Here is a 22,214-nt window from a genome sequence, read left to right as displayed (position 1 = left end):
CACGACAACACCCTTACGTCACGGGTCAAAGCCGATGCGTGGGATCGGACGCTTCTGTCGACCCGACTCATCCAGACTAAAATGATAAGGCTTGACAGTAATTTGACTCTCTTTGCAGGGTTTGGGTCGACCGAAGCGTCAGAACCCACCTGTAAGACTGTTGTGGTGTGTGACGTCACGATAGCGCGGAATTTAGTTTGTGAGTGGCGTGTTTGTAGGTGTCGTTTTGATGCTATCAGTGGTGCTCTCTGGTGGTGTGTTAGATGATGTTTTTGGTTTAGTTTGCGAGTGTGGCGTTATGTGTGAATTTTGGTAAATTGCTTTTTTCTGTCTTTGGTAGGTATGGATATGACTGACAGGGTCAACAGTTTTCGGTTGTCGGCTATGATGGGGGACAGTGCGTTGTCTCTAATAAAATTTCTTCAACTATTCATATTTTTGGATGAAGTTGTGAACTGTTCAGTATGCTGTCAAGAAATGAGGCTTACTTAAAGTTCCGGCATCTCAGACCCGGGACGGCTGTATGTGGAAATGTTGAAAGGATAACAGGTCAAGGGAAGTGTTCGATCCCAATGTGTGGCTGTGAATGTTGGTATCGGGAGAGGTTTTTGAGCTATATAGGTCAAGGGAAGTGTTAGGTCCTAATTTATGGGATCCGGGAGCTGCTGTTGAGCTATATAGGTCAAGGGAAGTGTCAGATTCCAGATGATTTTGTGTTGTATTTGGGGAGTTTTGTGATGTCATTTTGCGTGGTTTTGTATGGTGGTGGATGTCTAAATTTGTTTATACACTCCTGGAAATTGAAATAAGAACACCGTGAATTCATTGTCCCAGGAAGGGGAAACTTTATTGACACATTCCTGGGGTCAGATACATCACATGATCACACTGACAGAACCACAGGCACATAGACACAGGCAACAGAGCATGCACAATGTCGGCACTAGTACAGTGTATATCCACCTTTCGCAGCAATGCAGGCTGCTATTCTCCCATGGAGACGATCGTAGAGATGCTGGATGTAGTCCTGTGGAACGGCTTGCCATGCCATTTCCACCTGGCGCCTCAGTTGGACCAGCGTTCGTGCTGGACGTGCAGACCGCGTGAGACGACGCTTCATACAGTCCCAAACATGCTCAATGGGGGACAGATCCGGAGATCTTGCTGGCCAGGGTAGTTGACTTACACCTTCTAGAGCACGTTGGGTGGCACGGGATACATGCGGACGTGCATTGTCCTGTTGGAACAGCAAGTTCCCTTGCCGGTCTAGGAATGGTAGAACGATGGGTTCGATGACGGTTTGGATGTACCGTGCACTATTCAGTGTCCCCTCGACGATCACCAGTGGTGTACGGTCAGTGTAGGAGATCGCTCCCCACACCATGATGCCGGCTGTTGGCCCTGTGTGCCTCGGTCGTATGCAGTCCTGATTGTGGCGCTCACCTGCACGGCGCCAAACACGCATACGACCATCATTGGCACCAAGGCAGAAGCGACTCTCATCACTGAAGACGACACGTCTCCATTCGTCCCTCCATTCACGCCTGTCGCGACACCACTGGAGGCGGGCTGCACGATGTTGGGGCGTGAGCGGAAGACGGCCTAACGGTGTGCGGGACCGTAGCCCAGCTTCATGGAGACGGTTGCGAATGGTCCTCGCCGATACCCCAGGAGCAACAGTGTCCCTGATTTGCTGGGAAGTGGCGGTGCGGTCCCCTATGGCACTGCGTAGGATCCTACGGTCTTGGCGTGCATCTGTGCGTCGCTGCGGTCCGGTCCCAGGTCGACGGGCACGTGCGCCTTCCGCCGACCACTGGCGACAACATCGATGTACTGTGGAGACCTCACGCCCCACGTGTTGAGCAATTTGGCGGTACGTCCACCCGGCCTCCCGCATGCCCACTATACGCACTCGCTCAAAGTCCGTCAACTGCACATACGGTTCGCGTCCACGCTGTCGCGGCATGCTACCAGTGTTAAAGACTGCGATGGAGCTCCGTATGCCACGGCAAACTGGCTGACACTGACGGCGGCGGTGCACAAATGCTGCGCAGCTAGAGCCATTCGACGGCCAACACCGCGGTTCCTGGTGTGTCCGCTGTGCCGTGCGTGTGATCATTGCTTGTACAGCCCTCTCGCAGTGTCCGGAGCAAGTATGGTGGGTCTGACACACCGGTGTCAATGTGTTCTTTTTTCCATTTCCAGGAGTGTATTTAGTTTGTCCCCACCCAAAAACCCCCTATTTCCTTCGCTTGTCCTGTTAGTGTCATTAGGATTTTTGTGGAACGTGTGTATGTTTGTTTTTCGATGTATTTTCGTCCTCTTAATGTGTACGTAACGACTTTATTTGCGCCATATTGGAATCGTGGTTTATGGTCATTTCCGCCATATTTGTGACGTCGTGGGTCAAAGCAGACGGGTGGGATTGGACGCTTCCGTATTTCCCAGGGTTTATATGAGTGAAACTTTTGTGTTCCCATAATCGCTTTTGATTCACTAAACTGAGGAAGTAAGTATTCTTTGGTCAGTTCATAGTCCTCTGTTGTGCAATATTCAAAGTCATTGTTTTTGTTTTCCATGGCAAATACATAAAGTGATTTGGGTGTTAAGATTTGTTGGTCATATGGCCTTTGTAAGCTGGCTTTAGCAGCTAGCCGCTTAACAGTTCTGCCAAGGCCATCGCATGCGCTCTTGCCAAGGGATGTTTTAAAGAACCCCCACTCTGCCACAACTTCAATATCAGTTTTGTGCAAACACAAATTAAGGAAGTTTTTCTGATTTTTATATTGTGCAGCGCTGCCATCAAAAAAGTAAGTAATCTTTTAAGTACAAAAGGCAAGGTTTTCTTTATGATTTCTAGCAGTTTTTTCTGGAATACACAGAAAGTGACTGTATTATGTTTCAGGCAATCTAATATGAAGACAAACTGCAGATATTTGTTTTCCCTCCCATTTGTAATATATGATGAAAGGATGCAGTGTAGTTTGGGAGGTAGTCCAGTGGAATGATTGTATTTCATCTTGTACTACGAAAGAGTAGTTTTCTGCAAAATCACAGTTGACTACTACATGGCCTTCAGTTAAATTGGACTTCATTTCGCTGTAGTATTCTTTCTGCTGACTAGCTATATAAATGAATGAGTTTTCACCTTCATTAGTGTGACCAAAAACTCATCCATAAAGTCATCAGTACTTTTTACTACAGTTTCCATCAAACACCTATCTACAGTTACCCACTTTTTCTAGGTAACTTCATCAATCATATCGTCAGTGAACTTCGCATTCAATAGATCCTTAAGTCTAGACACACCAGGACATTCTTTACAAATATCCATAAAACATTGTTGTGATATGGATTGCACATCATCTTGACTATGCAGGAATGATAGATTTCAAAGCAGTTTTATCTCCATCCAAAATAAAATTTTGCATCTTAGCACCATTCATCATTAGCTTAATGTTTTGGTGTAAGGTACACACACAAACAGTATGTGTGCCACTTCTTCCAGCCAGGATACAGTTCCTTGTTTTTAATTTGCAAAACTTGGAAAACCCAATTTTGTTTGCAGGGATCTTTTCCTTAAATAATTGGTATATTTCTTGCAAATTTGCCAACACTAGCCTCTTTTGAACCTGGATCTTCCCATCTTTATTTCTTATGGTCACATAATCTTTTTTCCCTGGCATCATTCTACTAATGTCGTCAGAATTGTAAAAGTCTTTTACACAGTCAACAATATTCTCATTTAGAATTCTTCCAGGTTTAGGATTAGGATTTGACAAAATTCCTTTTTCTTTTACTAACAGTTTTACTGCACGAGCCATGTAGTTTGTCACTCCAATTATTTCTCCTATTTTCTGACAGCTCCAACTCGTAGGTGAGATAGACAAAATCATCATGTTTTCACTTCTTTTTGTTGTTTGAGCAAACTTTTCTTTTAACTGTTGAATAATCTCCAATTCACCTTCGGAATGTTCAGTAATAACTTCTTCAGGGCTCGATTCTGGAAGTAAGTTTTTTTCTAAGCTAGACTTTATTTTATCAAGTTTTTTCTTTGTGTAGGTAGGCACAGCAAACTTTTTCTTCTTTTGTGGTGGCTCACCAATGAGTTCCAGTGACTTGTTCAAATAGTCTACAGAAGAATGAGGATCAATAAAAGAATCGTTTACATTTCCGCTACTGCAAGGTAAAACTACTTCTTCTGTTTTGTGTTTCTCACTAACCTTTTTCCTACACACATCACATATTTTATGCTGTTAATGATTCCTAAGTCTAGAGAGCACATCCAGTCTGTTACATTTGTTAGTGATTGTACACGGACTTTCTTATGTTGTTCTACTTTAAAAGGGTTACAACATTTTGCAGCAATGATCGCCCAATTCTTCTGAGATACAATTTCTGTAAGGTAACAAATTCTACTATCAAAAAGTAATATATAAACTTAAATAACTACATTTCTATTATTTGGAACATTCTAGAAAAAATAAATACAGTAAATAATCGTATTTTATGATGTTTTATATATTACCACATGCATAGCACGGCATACACAAAGACTACACCACTCTATACTAGATCACTTGGACAACTTAACACTAAAACAGAGTACAATACAGAGCACTCATAAGTTATTTTGCTATGATTATTTCACACACATTTTAACATAGGGTCGAGGCCCCACTTACGGCCACATTAATGACATGTTTTTAGGCTTTATCATGTTTAACTTGTAGGAAATGAAAATAGAATACATAATCTTACCTCTCAATAAATTAAGTTTCTTCTGATGCTTTGTACAACATGTAGAATAAAAATAAAAAAAAACACACATTGCGTGTTGCTTAAAGAAAAACACTACGTAACTCAACTTCTGCAACAGATCTTTTCATTGAATGGTGACTTCAAACAAGACCAAACAAAGAAATGTTTCTATAGACAATTGAATAGCACATTTCATATTGCTTATTATTATCTATGATAGGACTGCCTGGTATTCCAGAGGAACTTAAAATTGCACCCATTACATCAAGGTGGCCATAAGTGGGGTAGTGGCCAAAACTAGAGCCTTGACCCTATATGAAAGTTTCATGTTTTTTAATAATAAAAAGTGAATGTCATATAAAATCATAAGATTCTTGTCATTTTTTTATATATTTTATTCTCGCATTAAAATATCATTCAATGAATTAACAAACAAGAAGAGAGTAATGTTGCATAAAAAGGCTAATACAATAATTTAAGTTTGTTAGAATTACATAGGCCTACCTTAGTATTCATAGCCTAGAAATAGTCTGCTGTTCACCTCACTGGTGTGTATTGTGGTAGTAAAATATTATTTTATACAAGAACCCATTGAGATCCCATTTTGAAATTTTGCATGCATGTAGTCAGCTAGACTGCACAACACATTAAATTTTTATAAAAAAAACGTATTTTGGAAATTTCAAAAAATGTTTTTGGAATAGTTTTAAATTTTCAGATTTAGGTAGCATGGTCATGTTACATAGCAAATTGAAGGGTTTTTTTAGAGGAAAACAATGGTGCAAGTTTGAGCTCTCTAGGTTGTATAGTTTTTGAGCTACAGCATTAAACAATCATCGACTGATCAAAAACAGAGGTTTTTTGATATTTAAACTCTTGAAACTCGAAAACCAAAGGTCAGAAAAATTTTAAATTTCAAATTTAAACTTGTGTTAGTGGGCACATTACCTGGGGGGGGGGGGGGGAATCCAAATCTGAGATATCAAGGTTCAGACTGTTAGTTGATTTGCGATGGAATGACCCACATGTCAAGTTTTCGCCTTCTGCAGCACCGGTAACCTATTCCTCAGTTGACCTACATATGTCAACAAAAGTATTGGATTCATTTCTCCCCCCCCCCCCCTCCTCACTAATACTATTATGATACTTTCAGTCGATACTATTACTATTGAACGTGAAAGAAAATTGTATCCTCTACTTCAGGTCAATTGAAGTATGGGATACAAATTTTATGTATGTCTTTTTTTAACCTTTGTGTAGTTCAACTGAGGTACAGGATGCCAATGTTAACGGTTATAGATTGTTTTGTCTTCACTGGTATTAGTGGACCTACATAGGTCAACTGAAGTATGGGGTAGCCTACAAATTTTACGTATGTCGGTCTTTTCTGCCTTTGCTAATACTAGTATGAGCTGAAGACTAGGATTCTAATAGTAGCGGAGGCAGAAAAAGCAACAATTGTAAACTTTCTATCCCATACTTCAGTTTACCTACATAGGTCAGCTGAAGAATAGGATACTAGTGGTAGCGAAGATGAAAAAAATCAACATTATTAAATTTGTGTCCTGTAATCCAATTGATCTGTACATATCAACTTATGTTCAGGATGCAACCCATATATGTCAACTGAGGTAGTCCATGGTAACATTAATACTGTCCCTTATTTTATTCTTTCCATTTTGCATTAATATCCCATTCTTCAGTTGAGCTATATAGGTCAGCTGAAGAATATGGTACTAGGACATATTGTGTCTCAGCACTTTTCTTTGCTGTTAAATCTGTGCAATGCAGCATCTTGGGTAACTTTTGATGTCATTTGTCAAAACCGACAGGTTGTATCCCATTCTTCAGTAATACCATGAAATGTGTAACTTACAATAAGTTGATGGCTGCTTGTGTGTTGTTGCTTGAAAACAGATTGGTATATATTCTTTAGGTACCCATTATATGGAAAAATATATTGCCTTGATCCAGTTTAAATTAATTTACTACAAAATGTTCAGAGTGCTTACTTTTTGGATACCTGGTGGTTTCAATATCAGTTGCCTTTTGTGGTCACTTACAACCTAGTATTATGTGTACTCGTGAAATAGAAGTTGCAGTTGTTTTCTAGTACAAATGCAATATGCTTCTGGGTGTTGTCTAGGTCTGTTACCAACATTTATCAGTCGATTAAATGAAACCTCTGATCTCTGCTATTTGTGGCCGTTACGTGTATATAAGTACTTACACTTCTGTGTTATAATTAGCACTTGTAGATTACAAATATGGCAAATGAATAGAGACAGATGGTGGGAATGTGTGTATATTGTGGGCAACACGCAACTTACTTTAGCATATTTAGTCTGCTTAAGATTCCTCAATACATGTTACAATAACTTTGGTATGGATGTTTTTATATATTGTAACAAGGCACTTAAAATAGGCAATACTGGGGCACAGGAATGGGGTAAATTCTAGTGTCTGATTCCACCTGTCAGGCTTTGAGCAATGACGTCATTTCTAAGGCTACTGATCACGTTCTTAGACAGTTGAATGCAACATATGATAAAATTACTACTACTACTACTACTACTACTACTACTACTTAGCCACAAATTGTATCGGAAAGAACTGAAGGCAACAAAAATAAATAAGAATAGAAAAAGAGAAATGTACATGTCTGAAATTCTCATCATAAAAGTGACAAAATCACACAGTTTTTAAATCCATTATAGCCTAGCACATGGTGAAGTTGTAATATTATGAAATAGCATTAGTTTTTAGTAATGATTATAGAATCTAAAGGGACTATTGTGAGAAAGTGGTGGTTTTGGTTGGGGAGAAACGAAAATGTAGCATAAAAACTGGAAAAGTGAAAGTAATTATATACTATACACAAAAAGAACAGTAACATGAAATGTGGGAAAACCAACTCCAAAATTGTAAAAGAAAAGCCTCTACACAGGTAACGAAAATTGGAATTGGAAACTAGAATTAAGATACGCAGGACAGTTCTGATTTCTGATTCCAGCCATTCTGTGGCTCATTACGTAGATCGTTTATCCAGCAGTTGTGTGCACTGAAATGTAATAGGATTTCTACATCTGTAATTGCTCTTTGAGCTCTGCAAAAAAAGTAACAAATATTGGAATTCATAACTAGCATCAAGCTATATAGATTAGCAGATTCCACTATTTGTTACTTAGACCATTTTTGCAACAAGTGTCCCAGTGGTATACGATATCTACATTTGGTATTATTCTCTTCATAACTGAGAAAAAGAAAAAAAAATCTTTGAGTCAGTACCTACAATACTTTTTACTGTTTCACAGTAGTTCAGTGATCAATTAGAACTGTAGACATCATCTGAAAACAGAGTTAACACACTTACTGCACACATGTCCTAAATTAAAAACCATTGAATGGCTGTAATTGGTGACTAGAATTGACCTCGATTACAGGTCAAGTCTAGTTACTGACTCAAACAATTCCATGGTTCATTATTAAGATCATTTTTCAGGCAGGTGTATGAGCTGAAAAGTAGTATGATTTGCATTTCTATTTGCTCTCTAAAACACTGTGAAAAAATGACAAATATTGGAATCGGTGACTAGAATTAAGCTATTTAAGAGGCCAATTATGGTTATCATTTCCAACCATTGCATGGCCCAGTATTTAGATTGTTTTTGCAGCATGTGTGTTACACTGAAATGTATAAGAAATAGGATTTCTGTAATTGCTATTGCTCTCTGAACTGCTGTAAGAAAAGTACCTAATATTGGAATCGGGTACTAAAAGTAACGTATATAGGTCAATTTCAGTTACTGATTACAATATTAATTACTTTATGAATTTTTGTTCTTTGTGTGCTGGCGTTTTGAGGATTTGTCTCGGTTATTCCACATTTTATGCTACTGTTTTATATATGTTGTTGATTATTTCATTTTCCCATTGTTGTTAGATTTTAGTTTCTCCTTGCCCAAAGCCACTACTTTTCCATGATTGTCTTGATATATTCAGTAATTATTATTATAAATTAACACTTTATATTATTATAAACTTTTATATTGTTATAAACTAATGCTTTTCAACTGTGTTTTTGAAAATATCATCGGGACCTGGCGCAAAAGATTAATGGAAACCAACTATAGCCCATTGTGGATTGTAACCAAATTGAAGGGGATTGAGGTAGACTGCTTGGCTTTTGCCAATGACATTGCCAATTTGTCAAACGATGTGGACACCACTAGCATTCAAATCAAGCTGTTAAAAGAAATCTCTGAGCAAACTGGTCTCCATATATCATTTGAGAAAACAGAAGTCATGACTAACATTAAAGATGCCCCACGAAAACTCTGTACGAAATACGGAGTCATTGCCCGGGTACACAAATTCAAGTACCTGGGCGAGATCATCATGAAATGGACTGGACAAGGAAGCGCTTAGGGAATGGATACACAAACTAGAAACAGGATCTACGGCAAGAAATGCCTTTACCAGAACACTAAGATACGTCACTATGAACCAGTTTTGAGGCCAGTAGTTTTGTATGCAGCCGAGACCTTATCCCTAAACACTGATAAAGACTCCTCAAGGAACTGGAAGAAGAGCACAAAATCATTAGAAAAATATTAGGATCCAAGTACAAAAATGGCATCCATCAAAACAGATCCAACTAGGAAGTCTACAGTAAAATATAAAAATATATTAAAAACAGAGATACCATGACTTACTAAACGGGAAAGTGCTGGTAGATATCTACCAGCGCTTTCCTGTTTGGCAAGTCATGGAATCTCTGTTTTTAATATATTTTTCCCATGTGGAATGTTTCTTTCTATTTTGCTTGTGTCTGTGTATGTGCGGATGGATATGTGTGTGTGTGCGCGCGAGTGTATACCTGTCCTTTTTTCCCCCTAAGGTAAGTCTTTCCGCTCCCGGGATTGGAATGACTCCTTACCCTCTCCCTTAAAACCCACATCCTTTCATCTTTCCCTCTCCCTCCCTCTTTCCCAACGAAGCAACCATTGTTTGCGAAAGCTTGAATTTTGTGTGTATGTATGTGTGTGTTTGTGTATCTATCGACCTGCCAGCGCCTTCGTATGGTAAGTCACATCATCTTTGTTTTTAGATATGTAAAATACAAAAAATTAGGCACAATCCAGAGAAGACTGGGACGATTTTATGTTCATCTCCAACGGATTGACTGAAATAGATTAATCAAAAATATATTTCTCTTTTTTGATTCAAAACCAAAAACTACAATGCCATGGTTTAAAAACACCAAAGTAGGCCTCCAGGTGCTACATACAAAACCCGAAGATTCTATTGACATTTTTTTGCAAACAGGCACACTCACAATGAATGAGGGAAATATGGGATCAGAAAAAAGCCAGGCTCAGTGCTAAGTGCAACAAGACATGACATGGTCTTAGATGGCCCCAATGAGTAAATAAATACTAATGCTATTTTATAATACTATGACCTCACCATGCACTATGTTGTTGTTGTTGTTGTTGTCGTCGTCTTCAGTCCTGAGACTGGTTTGATGCAGCTCTCCATGCTATTCTATCCTGTGCAAGCTTCTTCATCTCCCAGTACTTACTGCAACCTACATCCTTCTGAATCTGCTTAGTGTATTCATCTCTTGGTCTCCCTCTACGATTTTTACCCTCCACGCTGCCCTGCAATGCCAAATTTGTGATCCCTTGATGCCTCAGAACATGTCCTACCAACCGGTCCCTTCTTCTTGTCAAGTTGTGCCACAAACTTCTCTTCTCCCCATTTCTATTCAATACCTCCTCATTAGTTATGTAATCTACCCATCTAATCTTCAGCATTCTTCTGTAGCACCACATTTCGAAAGCTTCTATTCTCTATCGCTATATGATAATAAAATTTAAAGGTTCTCTGTGCTTATTTTACTCGCATAATTTACAACTAATTTATTTCACACATATACTTCCCTTTTGCTATAGTTATCTTCAATTCATTTCGATATAATTTGTGGCTAAGAAAACAATTGTGTGTATTGTGATTGTAATTTTATTGTAGGCTATATTCCTTTGTTTATGAATACCATCTGATGCTTTCGAAGATTGCCTCTATGTAGCATCCATGCCTGTGGTATGACCTCATTGCTCAAAGCTGGCAGGTGAAATTGGACTCTAGAATGTATCCCAGGAACAGGTAGACTTCTTCACGTTAGATTCCAGCAGTCCTTGCATGACCTACCAAATTACAATGTGTCTATGGTATGTTCATAATACAGATTAACATGATAGTGTAAAAATAGATTCAGTGTTATGAATGAAGTGTTACTTCAGTCCTCTCTTTCTCATTGTATTATTGTTTCTGTACTTTTGATCAATATGTTCTATTGATGCAATTAAGTGTCTCGGGACACCTTTATCTGTGGTGACTGCACATACCAGTCTTTCGGTGTGATTAGAGTGAATTTTAAATGTGAATCTGTGCTTCCACTAGTTTATGTAACTTATCCTTTGCCATAGCACTTAAGTGTTGTTGATTGTGTGTGTGTGTGTGTGTGTGTGTGTGTGTGTGTGTGTGTGTCCACATTTATATTGAATTTAAAAAATGTTTGACTGCAACATTGTTTCCATCAACGCCCACATTTTGTTTGTAACTATGTTTATTGTCCCGTAATGTGGAATATTCATTACTGCTATGGTTGGGCATATGTACATGAGCACTTGAAAGTGACTGTTCAGTCAAAGGTGGTCGATAGCGTGGTTAAAACATCTTATATCATAGTGATCGAGAGCCGCAGCAGAAAAAATGGCTTGTTTTATTATTCCAAAACACCCAAGGTCATCTTTCACTAGAAGTGTTTAAATGCATGTTGCACCTTCTCTGGGCTTCACATTGTGTTCTTTTTTTTCTGTCTCTTAAATTTACACAATGTCATCCTTTAATAAATTACAACTTGCCATTTTATTTTATTTCCTGTTTGTTTAGTGCATAATATTTTAAAAACATGTTTTACTTCCTTATCCAAATACTGATAAACCTAATCAAAGAGTGAAGAGGAAAAAGAAATTAGAAAGTACATTGAGAGACAGTTGTTGTACTCCTCTGCGGAATTGAGACAGCAGATTAATTTCGGCTTGAAATTGTGTTGAACAACTACTTTCATCTAACAGGCATAGATATTCTGGTAAGAACTAACAGTTCTGAAATACATCCCATCTTGGAAAAGAGATATTTAGACTTAGATCCTGATTAATCTGAAATATGATACATTTTTTGTGTTTTGTCATGTGCACATTTTTTGCTTCTGCAGATTTAAAGTAGACAGAATTGCAAATCATTTGAAATTTGAACCGATTCTGACTGAATAATGTAGTTTCTTTCAGATAGCAATTTCACTGCAGTTACTTCCTTCACCTGCAAAAATTTTGAGGTTACTATTAATTTTGCCTACACTGTCACTAATGTGACTGAAGAGCAACTTTACTGTTGATGACTCTGAATTCAAGATAAAATGATGGATTCTCTCTACCAAGAACTACTGAATCCACTCACAAATGTAGTCTGATACTCCATATGATCATATTTTCATTAATAAATATTGTTGCTGTTGTGCGTTCTCCCCCCCCCCCCCCCCCCCCCTCGAAGGGAGGCGGGGATACGCAACCAACTGATGGCTTCGCTTTTTTGGGTTTCAGGGCATCATGTAAGAAAAATGAGCATTGAGTTTTGCAGGGCCAACATTTTCAGAATCCATGCTGGTTGAGAAACTTCAATACATTTGATCTCAGAATATGTTCTAAGTATCTAAAACAGATAGATGTCACAGATACTGGATGGCAGTTGTCAATCACTTCTGCTACCCTTCTTGTAGATGGCTGCATGTGCTTTCTTCTGATCATGCACAGTTTAATTTGTTTGAACAATCCACACTATACTGTTCTTGAGAGCTGAGTTGTAATTTCCGTATAGAATCTGACAGGTTTCTAGATAGACTCTCCACATAGCTCATTCACTCCTCTTACACCAGGACCGTGACAGCACAGCAAGTGTCGCCCCCCCCCCTCACACACACACACTTCTCTTCCAATATTCATCCATTGTCCATTTTACCTCCATCTGTTATCTGTGTCTACATTGTGGGAATATAAATTGAGTGGAGGAGGGTTGGGGTGACCAGTGAATCCAGGAAACAATTTTATGTCTGTGTTCAAAGTCAAAGATATAAAATTAGTTTCCATCTTTGTACGAAAGAAGCCTCTAACTGTAAAAAATAGACCTTTTCATCTCGGTATTCAAATATACAATTGTCAACGCAAATTAAAAATAATTCTCTTTGTTTTATGTGAATCAGAAAATTTTCATTCTTGATCGTTATTTTTACATTGATCTTGTTTTTTTTTTCACATTAGCTTAAATATGACAACAACAAATGCAGGAGAAATTTTGTAAGAGATGAACAATCATGCAAAACATGTGTAAGTGAGCTTAAATGTTCATTATCTACCTCATATATAACTATGGTATATCAATATTGCAGTAATGTTCTTTGTTTGCTTTTGCATGTGTGTGTTACGAAATTGAATAACTTGGTACCCTGTGTTATGTAATTTTGTCAAATCTTGTTGGTTTTATGTATATGCGACGTCTCCTTTATCATTATGTACTTGCTTAGTACACCAGGATGTGTGTATATTTCAGAAGAAAACCTCATAACCAACAAAGAGAAATAAAAATTAAAGAAACAGCATGCCGTCCATCTAACCCATTATCTTAGATTTGGATGAAACTTCACTTATTTCTCCTCCCTACAGAGAAAAGTAACAATACCAAATTTTAATGTTTTATTTCGCTCCATTATCATTTTATAGCTTTTCAAATTTGGAAGTTTTGATGTTTTTAATGTGACATGATACTTGCTAACATTTTCAAATGTAATTGCAATATTTTCTTTTAGCATCTAATATGTATGAAACAAAAGCTAGATAGTGATATTGGACCTACCCCATTGAAATCATGGTTGCGGTGACACTGATCTGTAGTGTAGCCCAGGGTCTAGGTTGGGCTGCATGGTGGTAATGTGGATGTGAATTAGCGGAGCCAATGAATGTGAATGCCAAATAGAGGTTGTGGTAATGCATTGACCTGTTGCATAGCCTAATGTTTATGTTCGTGCTATATTTTAACACACTTGACCAGATAACTTATTATAGACAAGCCTCCAATGAGTATTTTGTTGCGTATTATGTTTATATATTGTTTATAAATGACAAAAAATTTAAGGTGGGGTCCATTATGTAACATTTCACTGAAATGTGGTGGTTGTGTAATATAACATTCTTATAAACAAAATTACTTAATACTTTTAAGTACATTTATCTAACAGATAGGAAACTGTAGTCGGTACATAATGTCACATAAAGGGGAAGGGGTACCCCCCCAGACTGCCACCTGGAAAATAAATGTGCTGGGATTCTTGTTATTTTACAGTATTTTTCCTGCTATTTTAAAAACTGTAAATCAGTTTTCATTCAGTCATATTACAAAATCTGTTGTTCAGACATTTGTAAAAATACGTTTTTGGTTTGTGTTTCAGAGTTGTTATCCTTTTTAGTGTAATAGACATGTTGTTTAAAAACCCAGGAACAGATGACAACGGGCTAAGTCATAAGTCATGGAACATATGCCTATCAAAACTGTAATTTTAAGTAATTAAAGGTATTAAACTATCTCCACTGGCCAGAATTACAGTAACAAAACTTTTGTTTTTAACTGCACACTGTAAAATGAAAATAATTAAAAGCAATATTTTTTCCGAATGAATATTCAATTTTCTTCCACTTGCAGTTTTAGAATGTTCAGATACCAAGAATAAGAGGTGGGCAAATAACCTATTGTTTGGAGCAATGGAGTGTTGGTTATGAACCTGCAAGATACATAAATTGAACAGTTCGTGTTCTGTTGTATACATTTCAATGAAAATTTGAAAGTACCATAGATTGCAGTATTTACAAGCAATGTAGTGATATGGGTTGGCATTTTCTTCTATCACATGAGATTTCAGTTTATTCCTTAAAATTACAGAAGGTTCCACATTGTTACTTATGCAACTGGCTTCCAACGATGTAATGGTATTAAGTTGTGGAAACTTCTGGTTCTTTGAGGCCTTCAAAATGTTCCACAAGGTCTGAACATGGCTAATATACAGGCTTTTCCAAATTAAAGTTTAATGGTGTTAACATTATATAACTGAAACGACTCTAACGAAAATGATATTTGACTTGCGGAGTAGAGGTGTTTATAGATTTCCTTTTCTAGCTAGCCTTTTATCTAGTTCCTTTGTACTGTCTCAGTTTTTTCATGGTTAGTTGCATAGAATAACTCATCCAGCACTTGACCTCATCATTTTGATCTAGGTGTATACCATATGGTGTACACCATATAGCAGAGATGCTGAGTCGCAGATAAACGCATTAAAGACTCTCAGAAAGTGAGCTTTTGGCCAGCAAGGACTTCGTCTAAAATAGCTCCTCCCCCCCCCCCCCCACACACACACACACATTCTGGCACTTCAAGAGCGAGAGTTTTGTGTGTGTGTGTGTGTGTGTGTGTGTGTGTGTGTGTGTGTGTGTGTGTGTGTTTTGACTTGGGCCTCCCTGTTGTTTGAAAGCCCACTTTCCTGCAGTCTTTTTATTATGCCTATCTGCAACTCAGCATCTCTGTTATATGGTGAGTAGCAACTATCATTTTCATAATATTGTTCATTCCACCAGGGATTTTCCAATGCTTGATCTAGGTATAGTTTTTTTTTATATAGTGGCTTGTACATCCATCAATAAAATTGTGGATTTTTGTAGCATGTGTAAACATTTATTCTGTGAACTCTATTGCAATTTTCAAATTTTGTGGGCTGTTTCATGTTACATTTGGCCCAAAAACACTATTCTTTTTCCCTCAGTATTTTTTTAGGTAAATTGTAACAACGTACAGTGCAAGATTCAAATGTCCATTGGTATCCTTGGTCTTTCTACTTAAGTCAGTTATTTTCAATGAAGCCCATATGCCCTCACTGTTTGGTCCCCTCCCCCAAATTAACCAAACCATATCTGGCACTGTTAAGGTGGAGTACATTTGCAGGAGATGCAATATTCCTCAGTGTGATTGGTATGATTAAATCTAAAATCATTAACTTCATTTCATAGTTCTCAGACTCCTTGGTTTTATTAATTTTGATTTTGAGGCATATATATAGATACAGAGTACCAGTGGGAGTACATTGTTCAAATAATGAGTGTACTTGTGCGAGAGTTTGACATATTACATACCAGTATTACTTACTATTTTTCATGTATAACAACATGTGTTCTCAAACAAGACTTCAAAACTCGGTGAGCAGATGTGCCCCCTCCCCTCTTCCCTTGCTGTCCCTTGCCTCCCTCATCCTGTGAATAATAGAGCTCTGGTTGTCACTTCGCTGTACATTACTTTGCAGTCAAGTTTTAGGCAGCTGCAGTGGGTTGGAGCAAATGATAAACAACTGGTGCGCATTCTAATGGAACCCTATGTCTTGCCTATAATTTAAACTTTGTTAAATGATTGACGAAATAAAGTTAAAGTTAAGAAAAAATGCTGTTTAAGTGTTTCCAGACAGAGAAGTGATTAAAGTTAATTGCAGGACGTGGATCCTTGAACTCTTTTTTGATACCACCGAATTTCAAGAAAAGTAATTGAGAACAATACTAATCATTCTGTTAGATACCGTATTTGTTGTCACACGTTCTTCTGAAAATAAATGTATTATTTTGCCAGTAATGGTGAACCAGTTGGACTCATTTTCATATGTATTCTTCACTCTCAAATAATCACAAAACAATTTTCTGTGTTACTTGTACGCTAACAATTACTCACAAAAGTAAGCCAGAGATGAGTTACAGTTAGACTTTTCTCCATCAAAGCTAACAACAAAGTTCCGAGGTCAGGTCTGTTTGTTGCTATTAGGTCCAGTATATTTCCATCATTTTGTTCTAGGTAGTTCTCAGACAAAACATTTTATAATGTTTCAAAGCTTGACTTGTCAATCCCACCACTTAAGACAGTAATTCTCCCAATTGATTGATTGCTGCTTAAAGTCTCATCCAGTGATGATGACATTGTGATTGGGAAACTTACTTACTAGTGAACTGAGGTTTTCTCTGAAGTTTTTGGTTATATCTGTAGGCGAGTCTGGTGGCAGATAGATCTGATAAGTTTATGGCTATTCCTCACACTGTCATCCCCAGTCAGTCTAACACACAGCTTCAGTTCCTCTTTCGGTGCATTTCAGTTCATCTACTGTGTAAAATACACCACCTCCATTCAGTACACACTTAAAATTTCCTCTAATATCTCATTGCTATTTAGGATTTTAATCAGCTTTCTGTATCTGGTATGAGAGAGAGTTCCACAGCTTTTTAGGAGCACATCAAACTCTGGCATTTGTTATAAATGCTTTTGCAGTTAATCACTAGCATTTTAATACTCTTCTGTGTAGGGTGCATTTCTTTGAATCCTAAACTGACACTTCCAGATCACCTACAGCTGTTATCTGGCTTGGATGGAGTGTCTACATCCCCCACGCACTGTCAGCTACCTGGATAGCAATGTCTGATCTTTGGTGCAGACCTGACTCATTTAAGGGGATCCTACACTTCTCAACCCTATGGCTCAAATCCAGGAAGTCGCAGTGTATATTATGACAGAAAGTTTGAAGTATCTGGTTCAGTCCTTCCACTCAACTCAGCACTAAGAGTTCAGTCAGTTCTGCGGACAATGTTACTAATTATGAGCTTTGTTACAGCTTCGTGCACAAGGCTGGTTTTCTCAGCCTTCTCTGCCAGTCTCTGGAATGATCCAGCTATGACCTTGGAACCCATATGACAGGTATTGGCTGTTCCAGTATGCTCCACGATCTGCTATTGATTGCACCCTGTTTCCTCAGTGGCTGTCAGAGTAGGTTCAACTCATCGACCAATGCCGCCTTTGACCTGCTGAGAATTAGTAGACTCTGCCCTTTTTCATTTGCCGCCTCTTCACATAGGATACAGCAACTTTCCCAAGAGGTAAAGTGTCACTGGCCCAGTTTCAGTGAAAGTTAGCACATCGAACTTGTTGATTAGGGTGGTTAGTAAAACACTCTTGTGTTCTCCTTGGTTCTTGTTTCATCTGTACAGGACTCCTAGCCTCACCACCAACATGCCGCTCAAGTCCAGTGAACGAGTAGTGATAGATTCCATACTTCCTGTAAGTAGTACTTGTGTTAACTTTGGTATCTGAGGTACACCACCCTTGGGAGCTCTCACGACAAACTAATTCGTAACAGCTTCCGATCATTTGACAGTAGTCGGGCCAGTTTCCTGCTGCTTATGAGTGTCATCTGACTTGTCCCATGTTCGAGAACAGTATTCACATTAAGGCTGCAGTGTGGCTGTTGTAATGTTTTACAGGATAGTAAACAAATAACTTTATAATAAACCTACTGCTTCTTTTAATCTGTCAAGCTAAAAATATTCTGATTCCCTTCAACAAAAACACCAGCAGTTAGTACACATAACGAGCTTTTATCAAGGCAACGGAAAAACCTGGGATAAAAGTTACTGTGCGACTGCTGCGGTCGCAGGTTCGAATCCTGCCTCGGGCATGGATGTTTGTGATGTCCTTAGGTTAGTTAGGTTTAAGTAGTTCTAAGTTCTAGGGGACTAATGACCACAGCAGTTGAGTCCCATAGTGCTCAGAGCCATTTTTGATAAAAGTTACTAATTATTAACAAACTCTAAACCATCATTAATTTGTGGTAAATGCTGATAATATACACTGTTGTGGAGTGGAGGCATTAGATGGAATGTGTTATGTCAGTTATGATATGTATTACTGTCATTTAATCGCAAACGTCAATTTACTACCTGAAATAGCTTACACAACAATTGTAACTTCAAAATTCTCAAATTAGGGGTGAAGTATTCTTTGGCAGTAACTGTAAATATCAAATTCTGATGTACTGTGAAATAAGTTATCCACTACACTCGTAACTTACGAAAATTTCCAAAAATATACTTTTGTAAGTGCCCAAAAAGTCCCAGAAATGTACCTCTATGCCATGTAATTGTACAATGAAAGTAGGGAACAGTTGTTGCTGGCTGATGATACTGTTGTAAAAAGCTTCTAAAAAATCACAATTTAAGATTAGGCCTACAGTTGATAATAGTGTGAATTATTTGCAGCACTCGCAGATATCGGAATTTCACAATATAACACAATACGCCCTATTATTGACACAACCAATGAAAGATTATGTGAAAGCAACACGAATAGTAAAATATTAGAATCTAGAATTTCTAATCAGTGTTCTCACATAAAGGAAAATTGGGAAGTCGTCATATGTGCGAATTGGACAGATCTTTTACATAGCTGAATTTATTACACCGTCTACTATCATGTGCCAAAGCTGAATAATGCAGTGTCAGTTTCACAGTGAAATGCAGTTGCTTAGATGTCCTTGTTTTTCACTGGTACATTATCTTCTATTTTTATAAGAATGTCTAGAGACTTTAATTCCAACTATTATGAAATTCAGTTATTTTCTCACAAGCAATTCTGCTTTGTCTTCCTTCTTGTGATATAACATTTCTTTCCACTAATGATGTGCTTTTAGGTGTTGTGCCAACACTCTTTACCAGTATAAAGCTACATAATCCATTTGTTGCAAGGTACTGTCATTTATATAAAAAAAAACTGTAAAACTAAGATAATTGGATTGGTAAATCCTAGAATTAACTGGAGAAATCTAAGATTTACCATCGCAGCGTGGTAAAAGTCTGAAATTTCTCATTATGTGCATAGATTTTGAACTTTTGCCAAGAGACATTGGTAGATTTTGGTTCAGACAAGTTTCATTGTTGCTGATTTTGTGTTCAGATAAGTTTTTTTTTTTGTGGGCAAGTAAGAGTCCTCAGTCCACTCACTGCTACGTAGTTTGTCAGTGTCAAGCATCCTGTGTACAGTCATCTTTGCAACTTATTTTAGTTGTGTTTCTTCTTCAGCTTTGCATAAGAATGAGTGTCATTATGCGTAAAAGATTTTACAAACTTTTAAGTGAATCAGTGAATAAGGAGGGGACAACAATTTTTATGTAACTGCTGAGCAGTATAATATTCTGTTAAGTGAAGTGGCAAATGCAAAAATCGTTTTCAATAAGAAATCTGTTCACTACAGATGTTTGAAGCGATATGATGATCTCAACAGCGGAGGTGAACAGAAACTCATAGCACCGGTGTTGCTAGAAAAGAAGAAATTTGTTATTACATTTGTTTTGATGAACTGTTTAACGTATGACATGAGACCCACATTACTATAGGCCATGGCAGCCAAACATGGATGATTGTGGAACTGAATTGTAAGTACAAGAATGTGACTGTTGAATCAGTTGTTACTTATTTGAGATTATGTGAACTTTGTCGGAAAAAGCAAAAAAAAAAAAACATTGAAAAGGGGTATTGTAGTGAAAGCTCTCATACACAGTGAAACGAATTCATGATGCTAAATTGACGTTATCGACATGCAGGCAAACCCAGACAATAAGGTGAAGTTCACACTTGTATCCAAGATCATTTGACAAAATTTGTTATCCTCCTCACATAAATTTTGAAAAGGGCTGATGGATAGCATATCATCTTTTGGACATTTTTACCATCTTTGGTGCCCCAAATACCCATCATTCTGATAATAGCAGAGAGTTTTGTAACCAAGTAATTCAAAGTTTATGTGGGTTGTGGAGTGATATAAAGATAGTCTACAGCAGGGCTTCCCAACGTGTGGTCCGCGGACCCCTTAGGGGTCCGCCGGCCCCTTCTAGGGGGTCCGTGGCCACCCTTCACGAAATCGTGTAAAATAATGAGTAAAATTATTGAATAAAAATGTGAAAATCAAATTCATCACTTTTTTTCGTGTGAAAAAAATGTGTACTTTTACTTCAGGTCGTATTCCCAACCAGCCTTTGCGGTTCCTAAGTGAGAACGCATACACAGTTTAGTGCCGGAGAATGCGGCTTCTCTGATAGACTGTTTCGTAACAATACGGGGGTCATTTGTGCACCGGCTCACGGCAGTAGATGCGCTGAAATCTTTTACGCATGCGCGGAGCGAGCTTTGTCTTCCAATCACAGCACTTGCTGGCACGTTTGCGGCCCCAGGCATCATTAAATGTTAAACTTGCTTTGTCAGTGCACTACCTATTTCATAAGTCGAATTTTGACCTTCAAGTTGTTTCCATTCATCTCTAAACCAAAGACTATTGATACTTCGGGGGGGGGGGGGTGTCATTGGGAACTGACTAGGGGTCCGCCATGGATTTTCGACTGAAGAAGGGATCCACCAGCTGAAAAGGTTGGGAAGCCCTGGTCTACAGGAAGCCGAGGCACAGTAAGTCTCAGGGATCAGTTGAAAGAGCAAATAAAGATATCAAAAATATTTGTAAACTTGTATGGAAACAAATGAAACTTCAAAATAGTCTAAAGAGCTGAGGCTTGTGCAAGCAATGAAAAATTGGGCTTATCATGAAGGGATCAGATGTTCACCATAGGGGGGGGGGGGCAGTGAAAATGGACATTATGACCTCAGTTGTTCCACGTGATTTAATAAACAATATAGTCACTGAAGAAGACTTGGAAACAATGTTAAACACCACTTCCACTGACTCACAAGAGATTGAAAATGATGGTCAAGGGATTGATGCCTCTGGATCAAGTGCTGGAACAGAAGGAATGGCGGCAGAAAGTAAAGCTGCAGCAGGTGAGGCAGCACCAGATACACAGGATTTGACAACAGTTAACAATGAGACACCAGCACCAGCTAATGGTTGTGATGAGACACTGGCAACTTCCAACAGTGTTAATAAAGTGAAACGGATGCAATAAGGTGCCAAAGAAGGTCTTAAAGTGCAGGCAAAGAGAATGAAAGCAGACTCATATAACAACATTCCAAAACTGTCAGTTGGACAGAAAGTAAGAATTAAAGTACTGGCTGTAGATAGGGCAAAAATTGATGCAAAATCTGTAATAGCAATTGTGATAAATATTTGGGATGACGAATTTTATCAACTTGGTACCAAAGCGGGTAAACTGAAGTCATTGTACAATATCAACCAATTTGCATTGAGCAAGGAAAATTTTACCCGCATTGAAGAAATAGCAAGAGAAGCAATTAGTCTATGGGAAGTAGTTTCCAATCAATCTTTTCTTGGAGGACAAGGATTCAAAAAGTGCAATTGCTTAAAATGTTCAACTAAAAAATACTTGTGTAAATAGTCTTCCATCTTATGTAACTACAAATGCCGCAATAGTGAGCCTCACAATGTAACTTTTTACAACATTTTTCATTACTATGGAATATTGCTTATTATAATTACATTGGACTGCAAGAATGTTTAAAATACATATATTTACAATAAATACA

General features: G+C 38.0%; 1 protein-coding gene across 1 annotated transcript in view; it reads left to right on the top strand.

Annotated features, from left to right (window-relative positions):
- The window catches only part of LOC126253656 (membrane-associated progesterone receptor component 1), a 48,233-nt gene that overhangs the window by 6,086 nt on the left and 19,933 nt on the right, over positions 1 to 22,214 (top strand). The window lies entirely within an intron of this gene.

The sequence above is a fragment of the Schistocerca nitens genome, chromosome 4, assembly GCF_023898315.1.
Source record: "Schistocerca nitens isolate TAMUIC-IGC-003100 chromosome 4, iqSchNite1.1, whole genome shotgun sequence".
Classification (NCBI taxonomy): domain Eukaryota; kingdom Metazoa; phylum Arthropoda; class Insecta; order Orthoptera; family Acrididae; genus Schistocerca; species Schistocerca nitens.
This window is presented reverse-complemented; position numbering and strand designations above follow the sequence as displayed.